The 12320-nt window shown below is 33.8% G+C and overlaps 1 pseudogene; it reads right to left on the bottom strand.

Moving 5' to 3' along the window:
- Nucleotides 1-9818: 9818 nt before the first annotated feature.
- On the bottom strand, nt 9819-10907 carry LOC144378344 (olfactory receptor 6C3-like; annotated as a pseudogene).
- Between the last annotated feature and the right edge of the window lie 1413 nt (nt 10908-12320).

Below are 12320 nucleotides of genomic sequence, written 5' to 3'. Positions count from 1 at the left end.
AGAAAACTGAAAAAATTTTTTTCTAAAATCAGGAACATGACAAGGTTGTCCAATCTTCCAAATCCTATTCAGTGTATTTCCTGAAACTCTTGTCAGAGCAATCAGACAAGAGAAGGGAATTAAATGGCTACAAATAGTAAATGAAGTCAACTTCTCTGTTTGCTGACTACATGATCCTGTATCTAGAACCACCACCTCCAAAAAAATAAATTCTTCCAGAAGATTCTAGAGCTAATAAATTTTCCAAGTAGCAGAATACAACATTCATAAATCTATAGCTTAAGTATAGTCAAATGGTAATTCTCCTAAGAAAAAAATTATGAAAACTATCCAGTTGCAGTAACATAAAAAGCAAAACAAAACAAACAACCCACCTCTCCAAATCATATAAACAAACAAACAAAATTGTAACTAACCTAACCAAGGTGGTGAAAGATCTCTACAATGAAAATTATAGAACGATGAGGAAAAACTCTAAGAAGATGTTAGATGATGGAAAGATCTTCTACATTCTTGGATGTGCAAAATTGATATTGCCCAAATTGCCATACTGCTAAAACAATATACAGATTCATTGCAATGCAACCCCCATCAAAATAACCATTGCATTTTTTACAGAACTAGGAAAACACTCCTGGAATCCATTTGGAAGAATTAGAGATCTAGAATAGTCAAAGCAATCCTGAAAAAGAAAAGAGGGTGGGTAGCTGGAAGCATCACAATACTTAATCTCAAATGACACTATAGAACTATATTAATGAAAAAATTATGATATTGCCATCAAAATATAAATGAAGGTCAATTGAATAGACTTAAAGACACAGCAATAAACCCATACACGTATGCTGCTGACAGTTGACAAAGGTGCCCAAACACACATGTTGGAGAAAAGATAACCTGTTTCACAAATGGTGCTGGGAAAACTGTGTATCCATATAGAGAAGAATGAAACTAGATATCAGATATCAATCTCTTTCCCTGAAGAAAAGTTAAATCAAAGTGGATAAAAGACCTAATTTGGAATTAGACCAAAAATTCTGCAACTTCCTAGAAGAGAACATAGGGTTAACAATGCAACATAATTGTGCAGAAACCAAATTCCTTAACAAAATCCCTAAAACTCAAAAATTAAAACCAAAAATAAATATGTGGAATGAATTCAAGCTAAAGGCTTCTGCATAGCAAAAGAAATGATTAAGAGCATGAACAGAGAGCCTAAAGAATAGGAGAAAATCTTTGTCAGATTCTCCTCTGATAAAGGATTAATATCTAGAATATATAAAGAACTCATTATATTTAACACAAAAAATAAAATAAAATAATTAATTGGCAAAAAAAGCTATATGGACATTTCTCAAAAGAAGAAACACAAATGATCAACATATTTTAAAAGTTATTTAAAAACTATAGTGATTGAGAAAATGAAAATCAAGACTACAAGAAGATTTCATCTTACTCTTGTCAGAATGGCAATTATCAAGAATCCAAATAATAATAAATGCTGGTGAGGATGTGGGGAGAAAGGTACCCTCATACTTTGTTGGTGGGGATGCAAATTAGTACAACTACTTTGGAAAGCAGTATGAGGATTCCTCAAAAGACCGGGAATGAAGCCATCATATGACCCAGGTATCCCACTCCTTGGTATTTATCTAAAAGAACTAAAATCAGCATACTATAGTGGTATTGTCACATCAAGTTTTTTTAACAGTGCAATTCACAATACCATGTATAGAAGCAGCCCTGGTCAACAATAGAAACAATTAAGAAAATGTGATCTATAAACACATGAAATTTACTCAGACATAAAAAAAAGAAACTATGGCATTTGCCAGTAAATCAATGTAAATGGACAATACCAACCTAAGTGACATAAGCCAGACTTAGAAAATCAAGAATTGGATGTTTTTTTCATATGCAGAAGCTAGAGCTAATTAAGGGAAAAAGGTAAGGGGTCATAAAGATAAAGGGAAAATCAGTGGAATAGAGAGAAAGAGGGAAGAGGAGTAGGAAACGAGAGGAAATACTGATCGTTTAGTATTTGACAAAATTACACTATGTACATGTATAAATATATCACAGTGAATTCCACCTTTGCATATATATATGAAGTATAAATCAATAATAAATAAATAAATGAATGAAAGAAAGACCAGTAGAGGAAGGAGAATGAGGAAGGGAGGAGGGGAGGGAAAGGGAAAAGGGACACTGGGGACTGAAGTGGAATGAAATAAATTTCTTGCAGGTATGACTTTGTCAAAATAAACCCAACTATTATGTGCAACTATAATAAGCAAATAAAACAGTAAATTACTTTCAGAATTATTAAAATATGAAAGATGCATTATTTTTATAAAGTGAGTGCTTTGTACTTACCTATCTCTCAACTTTTACTGCCACTTATCAGCTTTTCCACTCCTAGTATTAACCCATTGGAAGTCAGAAATACTGAAGCCATTGCCATGAGTGACCTCGGGTGTCAGAGACAGAGGGGAGAAAGAAGTAAAAAGCAATGTACCCTGGAAGGCTGGAGTGTGAGGTTTATATCAAGTGAATCTCTAACAAAATTTTATAATATTTTGGTGGACCTAAGTGTTGTTGTTTTAGGACCTTTGTGCCAATTCTACCTAGTTTTCTTTCTAGTTAAAATGATAAATGTTATTATTATTGTTCATACTTGAGGATATCCTCATTTAAGGAAATATATAAGCATATCTTGAGAAAATTTGTTTTAATTATTTATTCTTTAAAATCATAATTTTTTATGCTTTTATTTTTAAAAAAGAATATACTGACACATGCCTGTAATCCCAGAAACTCAGCAGGCTCACACAGGAGGATCACAAATTCAAAGTCAGCCCCAGCACTTACCAAGATCCTGTCTCAAAATAAAAGACAAAATGGCCTAGGGATGTGGCTCAGTGGCTAACTGAACTTGGTTTGAGTCCCCAGTTTCAAAATAAAAAAAATTAAAAAATAAAAAGGACTGTGGATAGTTCACTGATAAAGCACCCCTGACTTCTATCCATAGTGCCATAGATATTTTCGTAGAAAAGAATGAGGATATAAAGTTTTGAATCCATTCCATTTTCTAGGTCAGAAAATTAATTATTCCCTGTGCTCAGTTTCTGTATCTAGAAAAAAATATTTTTTTTCTCCTGTATACAAGTCAATTTCAAAGGTTGTTTGTGAGTATTAATTTAGTTAATATATATGAAGGATTTGGAAATATATTTAACAATTAATGAAAGCTGTAGAGACTTCATTCTATGCATAAAATATTCCCTAACCACTGAGCCAGAACCCTTTGGCATTAGGTGGTTGTCCTGTACAAAAGTCTATGTCTTAGATAAATAAAGGGATTTTATTTATTTGTTTGTTTGTTTTTCTTGTGGTGTTGGGATTAGAACCTAGCTCATTGTGCATTCAAGATGCAAGGCAAGCACTCTACAAACTGAGTTATATTCTCAGACCTAATTGAACTATATTCTCAGCCTAATAAATAATAATAAATATATTTAATACAAAGAAGATTGGATAATAACAACAGAGTAGAAAATACCTAATTATGCCAGACCTATCTCTATTAGGTAAGGGATTTCTTAGCTTTGTGGCATCCTCATTCAGGATTTGGTCATTGCACATTAGGCACGTTTTTCATGGCATTTCAGCATTGGTTCACTTGGCCCAGTTTGCTTCCCAGAGCCTCACTAATATTAATCTTTCTGGAAGGAATTGTGAAGCTTGCAGACAAATACACACTTGCTTACACATATATGCACACACTATAACTAGAATTTTAAGTAACATGTTATAATGACAACCCAAATCCCTCTTTCCATCACATTAGGTATAATACTGATTGTACACTTGCCATTAGAACCTGATACACATTCCCCCAAACCATTAGACTGTACTGAAATCTTTTGCAAATTGCATTATTCTGCGAATTCTTGAAAGTTAGGACAGGGTTTTCAAGGCTATTTTCAACATTTTCTAGTGCCTAGCTTATATACAGTCAATTTAAAAGAAACATTCATCTAGTTATTAATGTTGAGTTTGTTGTTGAATCAAATGCTGCCTTCAGGTGCAGTTCTCTATTTTATGCTGTGTGCCAGCCTGGACAGTAAACTTAGGTTTTTTCATTCTCTTGCAAGAGGTATTTCCCAACATTACTTACTTTGCAAAGCAATCTTACATACTTGATCCAAATTTCTTATACTGAGTAAGTTTAAAACAAAAGACAGGTAAAGGAAACTATGTTTCCTTGATATATAAATTTAAAGAAAATATATTTTTATTTCTTTTATCCTCCTTTCAAGCTACATTACTCCTGCTTTAGTAATGTCACTCTTACCTCCTCAAAGTTTGTGATTATAAGCAGGAGTTTTCCAAAACACTCTGATGTGACAAACTACCTTCTCATTAAATAAACAAGTTTTGGTTTCTATTGAAGGAATTTCAATTACTTACTGATATGGGAGACCTTTATTTTATGAATATATTTCACATTATTTTTATATGGTGAAAAAGTATGAATGCTGTTTTTAAACTTGTTTTAAGTTTATTGTGTTTCTATTTCTTTCTTAAACTTCTATTAATGTAACATTTTTTGAATAATAATAATACCAAGACTCACTCTTTTTTGCTACTGATTAAAGCTGTGAAACAATGTGAGAGGGGGTTGGAAGGAAGACATCAAGAGGTACAGAAGGGGTTCATGAGAACATAAAAAAGTTAAAATTTCTATAGAAAGTCTCCAAAGACCAGAGAAAATACTTAAAGAAATTCTACTAGCAGAGGATCTATAATCAAGAATTAAGGGTGGAATACCATGCTTTTAATGTAAGAAAATTTATGAAAATTCAATGCATTGTATTCATTTGCCAATATTAAATAAGACTGATAAAATTATGAGCATTTATACAATTTTGATATTTAATAAGGTGCATGTAATTTTCAGAGCTTTCAACTATTCCAAGGAATTATTTGTGTAGCAATGAACTTTCCTCTTAATACTACCTTCATAGTGTCCCTGAGATTTCAATATGTTTTGTCAGTGTTCTCATTTTCCTCTAAGTATTTTTTAATCTCCTCCTTGATATCTTTTGCAACTGATTGTTCATTTAGTAGCATATTTTTTAGTCTCCAGGTGTTGGAGTAATTTTTACTGTTTATTTTGTCATTGATTTCTAATTTCATTCCATTATGGTCTGATAAAATGCAGGGTAGTATCTCTACCTTTTGTATTTGTTAATAGTTGCTTTATGGCATATTATATGGTCTATTTTACAGAAGGATTCATGTGCTGCTGAGAAGAATGTATATTCGTGTGTTAAAGGATGAAATATTCTGTATGTGTCAGTTAAGACTAAATTGTTGATTGTATTATTGAATTCTACACTTTCTTAGTTCAGCTTTTGTTTCCAAGATCTATCCAATGGTGAGAGAGGTGTGTTAAAACCACACAAGATTATTGTGTCTTGGTCAATTTGACTTTTGAACTTGAGAAGAATTTGATGAACATAGATGCTCCATTGTTTGGGGCATATATATTTACAATTGTTATGTCTTGGTGAATGGTCCCTTGAGCAGTATGTATTGTCCATCTTTATCCCTTTTGATTAACCTTGGCTTGAAGTCTACTTTTTGATATGAGGATAGAAACACCTGCTTTCTTCCACAGTCTATGTGAGCAGTATGATTTTTCCCAACCTTGTACATTCGGTATGTGTATGTCTTTTTCTATGAAATAAGTCTCCTGGAGGCAGCATATAGTTGAGTCCTTTTAAAAATCTAATCTGCTAGCCTATGTCTTTTGATTGGTGAGTTTAGGCCATTAACAGTCAGGGTTATTATTGAGACATGATTTGTATTCCCAGCCATTTTTGTTATTTATGTTTATTTTTGTTATTTAACTTGACTTGGTTTCTTCTTTGATTAGTTTTTCCTTTACTGTTATCATTTTACCCTACTGATTTTATTGTTCTTTTTTTTCTTTTTTTCTTTTTTTTCTCTTCATGGAATATTTTTCCAAAGATGTTTTATAGAGTGGTTTTCTATTTGTAAGTTTTTTGACTTTTGTTTATCATGGAATCTTTTTATTTCATCAGTGACTCTAAAGCTTAATTTTGCTGGATTCTTGGTTGGCATCCATTTTCTTTCAGAGCTTGATATATGTTTCTTCAGGATCTTTTACTTTTCAGGGTGTGTGTTTAAAAGTGCCATTATCCTAATTGTTTTCCCCTATATGTAATCTGATTCCTTTTTCTCATGGGCTTTTTTTGTTTGTTTGTTTTATTTTTATTTATTTATTTATTTTTGCATTATGATTCTTAATACACCATTATACCATAATTTATCATATCTCTGATTATATATAATCTGTTGACACCAAATTCACATCTTCATACATGTATTTTGTATAATGATGAGGGTCTCCTTTCACCATCCATGCTATTATCCTTCTCCCTCCCTTTCCCTCCCACCACTATTCTCTATCTAGAGTAATCTTCCTCCCTTGCTCTCCCTCCCAACCCCATTTTAAGTCACCCCACTTTTATCAGAGAAGAAATTTGGCATTTGTTTTTTGGGAGTTGGCTAACTTCACTTAGCATAATCTTCTTGATGCCATCCATTTCCCTTATATATTTTTCACTATAATGTGCCTTGGTGTGGATCTGTTGTGAGTTTGTATATTTGGTGTCCTATAAGCTTCTTGGATTTGGTTTTCCAATTCATTCTTCTTATTTGAAAAGTTTTATGATATTATTTCATTGAATAGATTGTTCATTCCTTTGGTTTGAAACTCTATGCCTTTCTCTATCCCAATAACTCTTAAATTCAGTCTTTTTATGCTATTCCATATTTCTTGAATGTTCTCATCATGGTTTCTTACCATTTTCACTGTGTGGGCTATACACTTTTTAAGATTATATATTTTGTCTTTATTGTCTGAGGTGCTTTCATCCAAGTGGTCTAATCTGTTGGTGACATTTTCAATTGAACTTTTAAGTTAATTTGGTTTACTGGAGTTTTTGTTTTGTTTTGTTTTATTGATTTTATTTTTTTTAAAAAATACATGACAGTGGAATCATTACAGTTGTTATTACACATATAGTGTACAATTTTTCATATCTTTGTATATAGAGTATGTTCACACCAATTCATGCCTTTATACATGTATTTTTTTGCATTACAATTCTTTTACACATATATACCACAATTTTCATATCTGTTTATATATAAAGAATGTTGACACCCAATTTGAGTCTTCATACATGTACTTTGGATAATGATGTTCATCACATTTCACCACCCTTGCTAATCCCCTGCCCTCTTCCTTTCCTTCCCACCCCTTTCCCCTATCTAGAATTCTTCTATTCCTCCCATGCTCCCCTTCCCTACTCCACTATGAGTCAGCCTCCTTATATCAGATAAAACATTCAGCATTTGTTTTTTGGGGATTGGCTAACTTTGCTTAACATTATCTTATCCAATACCATGCATTTACCTGCATATACCATGATTTTATTATCTTTTAATGCTGAGTAAATATATGCCACATTTTTTTTATCCATTCATCCACTTAAGGGCATCTAGGTTGGCTTCACAGATTAGCTGTTGTGAATTGTGCTGCTATAAACATTGATGTGGCTGTGTCCCTGTAGTATGCTGTTTTTAAGTCCTTTGGGTATAGTCTGTAGAGAGGGATAGCTGGCTCAAATGGTGGTTCCATTCATGGATCTCCAAGGATCTTCATGTTTTTTTGTTTGTTTGTTTGTTTTTGTTGTTGTTGTTTGTTTGTCTTTTAGGACTTCTATCTCCTATTGAAGTAATCATTTGCTTCCTATAATTGTTTATGTAGGTCTTTGTCAAAAATGATCTTTTGCTGCCTGTATTTTCTCTCTTATATCATCCTTTAATTCACAAAATATTTTAATTATGTACATCCTAAACTCCTTCTCTGTCATTTCTTTCATTGTGCTAGCCATGGATTCTAATAATATGGCATTTTGATTTGTTTGGGGCACTTTCTTCTCTTGTCTTTTCATATTGCTTGTGTTTCTTTTCTTCTAGCACTGTGGGTTCAAGGCATTATTATTATTATTATTATTATTATTATTATTATTATTATTATTATTTTTACCCTATAGACTTAAAGTGCTTATAGGGTTCCAATACCTTTCCTGTATTGGCAAGGACAATGTTAACATATTCCAATATAAACAATATACCACCTATAAACAATTTGTTGCTATTAAGACATTTACAGTTTGGTCACAATGTACAGAAATGTTTAATTTTATTATTATCTATAATATAATCAGTAGGTTTGTAAAAGGGTTTACAGTTTCTGATGGTGGACAATGAACTGGGCGTGAGGTGTAGAATGATATGCTGAGAAGGCAAGATGTGAAGGTATAAGGTTAGTATATCTTAGGAAGTGTGAAAGGAAAATTTAATGAATAGGTTTAGTAGCAGGAGAATAGTCAGGAAGTAATTTGGGGTAAACAAGTAAATGGGAAGACAGTAGAGTACATAAAACAAATACACATATGTATTAAGAAAAATAAAGAATGTCAAAATAGTAAAAATCGGAGGGGGAAAAAGACATATACAACACAAGTATAATATACAATTCAGATGGCCCAGTTCTCAAAATACTAATTCACACAAAGTACTTGGTTTCACATATGCTGGGGACGTTAGGGTGGGAGAATAGAGGAGGTAAAGAAAAAGAGAAAACAAATCTTAAAGGAAGAAACCAGGATTGTTAATTGTTTTGGTTGGAGATTAGCATCTTTCCTGCTTTCCTTCTCATTTAATAGGTGGGATTGTCTGTTGTTAGCTGGTATCTCCGCCCTCAGGATACTGAAGATAACCAGGGTGGGAAGGCTGGTCTTGGTGCAGGGCACCTAGAAGTGAGGTGGGGCACTTGTCAGTCCCTGAAGAGATACTGCACCTCAAGGGTCTTTTTTTGGGTCCACTCGTGTGACTTGAGCATCCTGTTCTTTCTGCCTATCTTGCCTGAAGATTTCCCAGTTCCTGGTCTCTCTGTTAGTCTCCAAACTGTTGCACCCTTTCCCTCTCCCTTAGTGGTTCCCAGTTAAGGGGCCTCTCTCACAGGGGCTCCTGTGGGTGGCACCCTAGTTACACTGTGCACTCCTCTAAGAGCTGTTTTGTGTTGGTCTGTTACTGTTCCAATTTGGGAGCTATTCCACCAAAGATGGTGAGAAAGGTGACCCAAGATGGAGGAAGGCCGCTTCCAGCACCAAGTGTCTCGTCCAGTGGGGGGGAGGTGGGCGAAGGTGTTGTGCATTATGTTCAGAGATGAGCTTGGTGTGCAGTCTTCAGAGCTGTCTTCAGAGCTTGTAGAATGTCCCTTGGTGCAGGCAGACTATCATGTGTAGGGGACTATCGCAGTAGCTACTTATATGATGGAGGCTGCCACATTGGTAGATGAGGTCCACAGGGGAGTGGTATCCCTATGAGTGGGTAGCAGATGAGTGTCCTGCATGAGAGTGGAGTGGCATCTGGGAGTTCTGTGGCAGTGCTGATGTGGTAATCCTGCTAAGGCTCTCGGAAACTCTGTGTGGGCTAGTAGTTGGGTGTTGGGTGTCCGGAGTCAGAAGTCCTGCTCTAATGCTGAGGACCAGAGCCCTTCATGGATGTACCACATTGGTGATTTTTGCAGGAGAACAGCTGTGTAGGTGTCCACTATCACTCTCAGAGAAGCAGTATTCCCACTAGTTTAGAGGTTATGCATAGTAGAAAACATCTAAAACAAACTTATTTTTCTATCATTACTAATACTTTCATTTAGTAGAGAGAAGCATCACTTTCTGGATGGTGTCCTTAAAGGCTTGCTTCACTTGCTGATTCCTCAGAGAGTATATAAATGGATTCATCATAGGAGCAAGAAACGTATTGAGAATAGCAACTCCTTTGGATAATGATGCTCTTTCTTTTGCAGAGGGATTAAGATAAATGAATATGCAACTTCCATAAGAGATGGAAATGACAATCATGTGAGAAGAACATGTAGAAAATGCCTTTTTTCTCTGGCAGAAGAAAGTTTCAATATTGTCCTCATGATGAAAATGTAGGATAGAATTATTAATGCCAAAGTGAAAAGCAGAATCACTACCGCAGAGTAAAGTGTAATCACTGCTAGGAGCCATTTGAGCAGGATAAGTTCAATAAAGTGAAGGAGTCACAAGCAAAGTGATCAATGACATTGGAGCCACAGTAATCTAACTGGAGAAAAATAGCAACTGGTGGGAAGATGTTTAAGAATCCTGCCAGCCAAGCACAAAAGAAAAGCAATATGCACACTCTCTTGTTCATGATGGTGGTATAATGCAGGGGTTTGCAGATGGCTACATAGGGATCATAAGACATGTTCGTTAGAAGGTAAAATTCAGTTGTACCCAAGAAGATGGAGAAAAACAACTGAGACATGCAATCATTAAATGAAATTCTTTTGTCCTTAATAATAATTGTGCCCAGGAATCCAGGGATACAGACAGTTGTAAAGGTGATTTCTAATACAGAGAAGTTCCTGAGGAAGAATACATAGGAGTCTGTAGATGGCAGTCCACCAAAGTGAGAGTGATGATTGTCATTTCCAGCGACACTCAATGTATATGTGATAATTAAAAAGAGAAACATCACAACCTGAAGCCCTGGGTCACCTGATAGCCCTACTAGAATGAGTTCTGTGGGCAAAGTGTGGCTTTTCATTGCCAATCCTTTTTTCCACTGGGTTAGAACATAAAATGTCTGTTCCCCTATAATGTAAAAATATTAGCATGAGATTAAAGATAGGGCAAAACACTTTAAAAAGATTCATAAAAATGAGTTTTATGTAAAATAAAAAGAAACATTGTCCTCACCAGTATCCCTTTCCCATTTCCATTGTATCTCACATCCAAATAATGTGTATTACTGAAGTCAAATATTGATCTCTCTTCATTGAAAATTCACTATTACAGGCCTTGGACAAAAGATTACAGTGATAATATTTAAATTGAAGCTATTTCTTGCAATATTTCTTTAAATTAAGTTTTTATTTATTTACAAAAATATTTATTTTATAAAATACATGAAACTATTGTAAATGATGTTTTTCTTTCCTCAATATTACAAAACTAATCTAGAATACAGCACAATTGAAATAAGAGTTTGAAAGCCTTCAAAGTTTATTTAGGCTTACTTTCAGATGTTATATTTTGAGAAACTCAGTCCCTGTAGCTTAGGCAACTTTCACAGGTTTAACAGCCAGTCACTCTAATAATCATCTCACTTTAGAAACTACAAGTTTATTCATGAAAATGTGTTAGCATCCTTTCCTAAATTTCCAACTTTACAGTCTGGCTAATGCAATTACCATCCTTGACTCATTTATTTTTCTAGTAAAAGGACTAAAAGGACAAGAAAAGGATACTCCTTTCTATCATTGAATAGAAGTATTTTAATTCATAAAATGCATGATTCAATCATTTTCACAATATGGCTGTAGAAAATGAACAATTGGATGATCAAAATAGCATTTACTAAGAAGAAGATATTCTTTCAGCTAGAGAATGCCCTGTTTAAATCCTATTTCCATCACAGGATGGCATTTAAACATAGGGAAAAAATAATAAAAAGAGAAATTCAAGTCTGTTGCTGTGCTGTCTTGGGATCCAATTGATGGTATTCCCAGTAATAAATAACAAGTAAATTTGTAATTCTCTAAAATAATATATATTCCATTTCATTTATATATTTTAAAATACACTTTGCACCCACAATTGTAGATTTAGAACCCTTGTAATATTAAAAGTTAAATAATTGAAGAATAACTAGCTTACTTTCTGTTCTTGATGATTAATTCTGAAATGCTACCACATGGGTTTCTTAAATAGTCATATTTCACAGCTGGTCAATGGGTTCAGCAACTTCTTTGATTTCCTTTGTACTCTCAAAACAAATGGGGTGATTTAAGCATTTCATGGACCTCTGAAATTTCATTCACTTTAATTAGAGACCAGTAATATTTGACCAATAAGATGAGTAGTTCTTTTAAAAGTAAACTCCTTGGAACATTTTATAATATTACAATTAATCCTATGTTTCTGTCTCTCACAAGATCCATGTGTAAACAGAGTTAAGTTTATGCTGACTAAAGTACTCTTCCATTTGTCCTTTTCCATACAATACAAAATACTTTTTTAAAAATTCTTCTTTGCCCTTACACAACTTTTTTAAATAAATATTTTGTTAACCTATAATCCTACATGCATGTAATATTTTCCATAGACATCAGAGATTGT

This window comes from Ictidomys tridecemlineatus, chromosome 6 (assembly GCF_052094955.1).
Source record: "Ictidomys tridecemlineatus isolate mIctTri1 chromosome 6, mIctTri1.hap1, whole genome shotgun sequence".
NCBI lineage: Eukaryota > Metazoa > Chordata > Mammalia > Rodentia > Sciuridae > Ictidomys > Ictidomys tridecemlineatus.
Note: the sequence above shows the minus strand (reverse complement) of the source record. Positions and strands in the feature narration are given on the sequence as shown.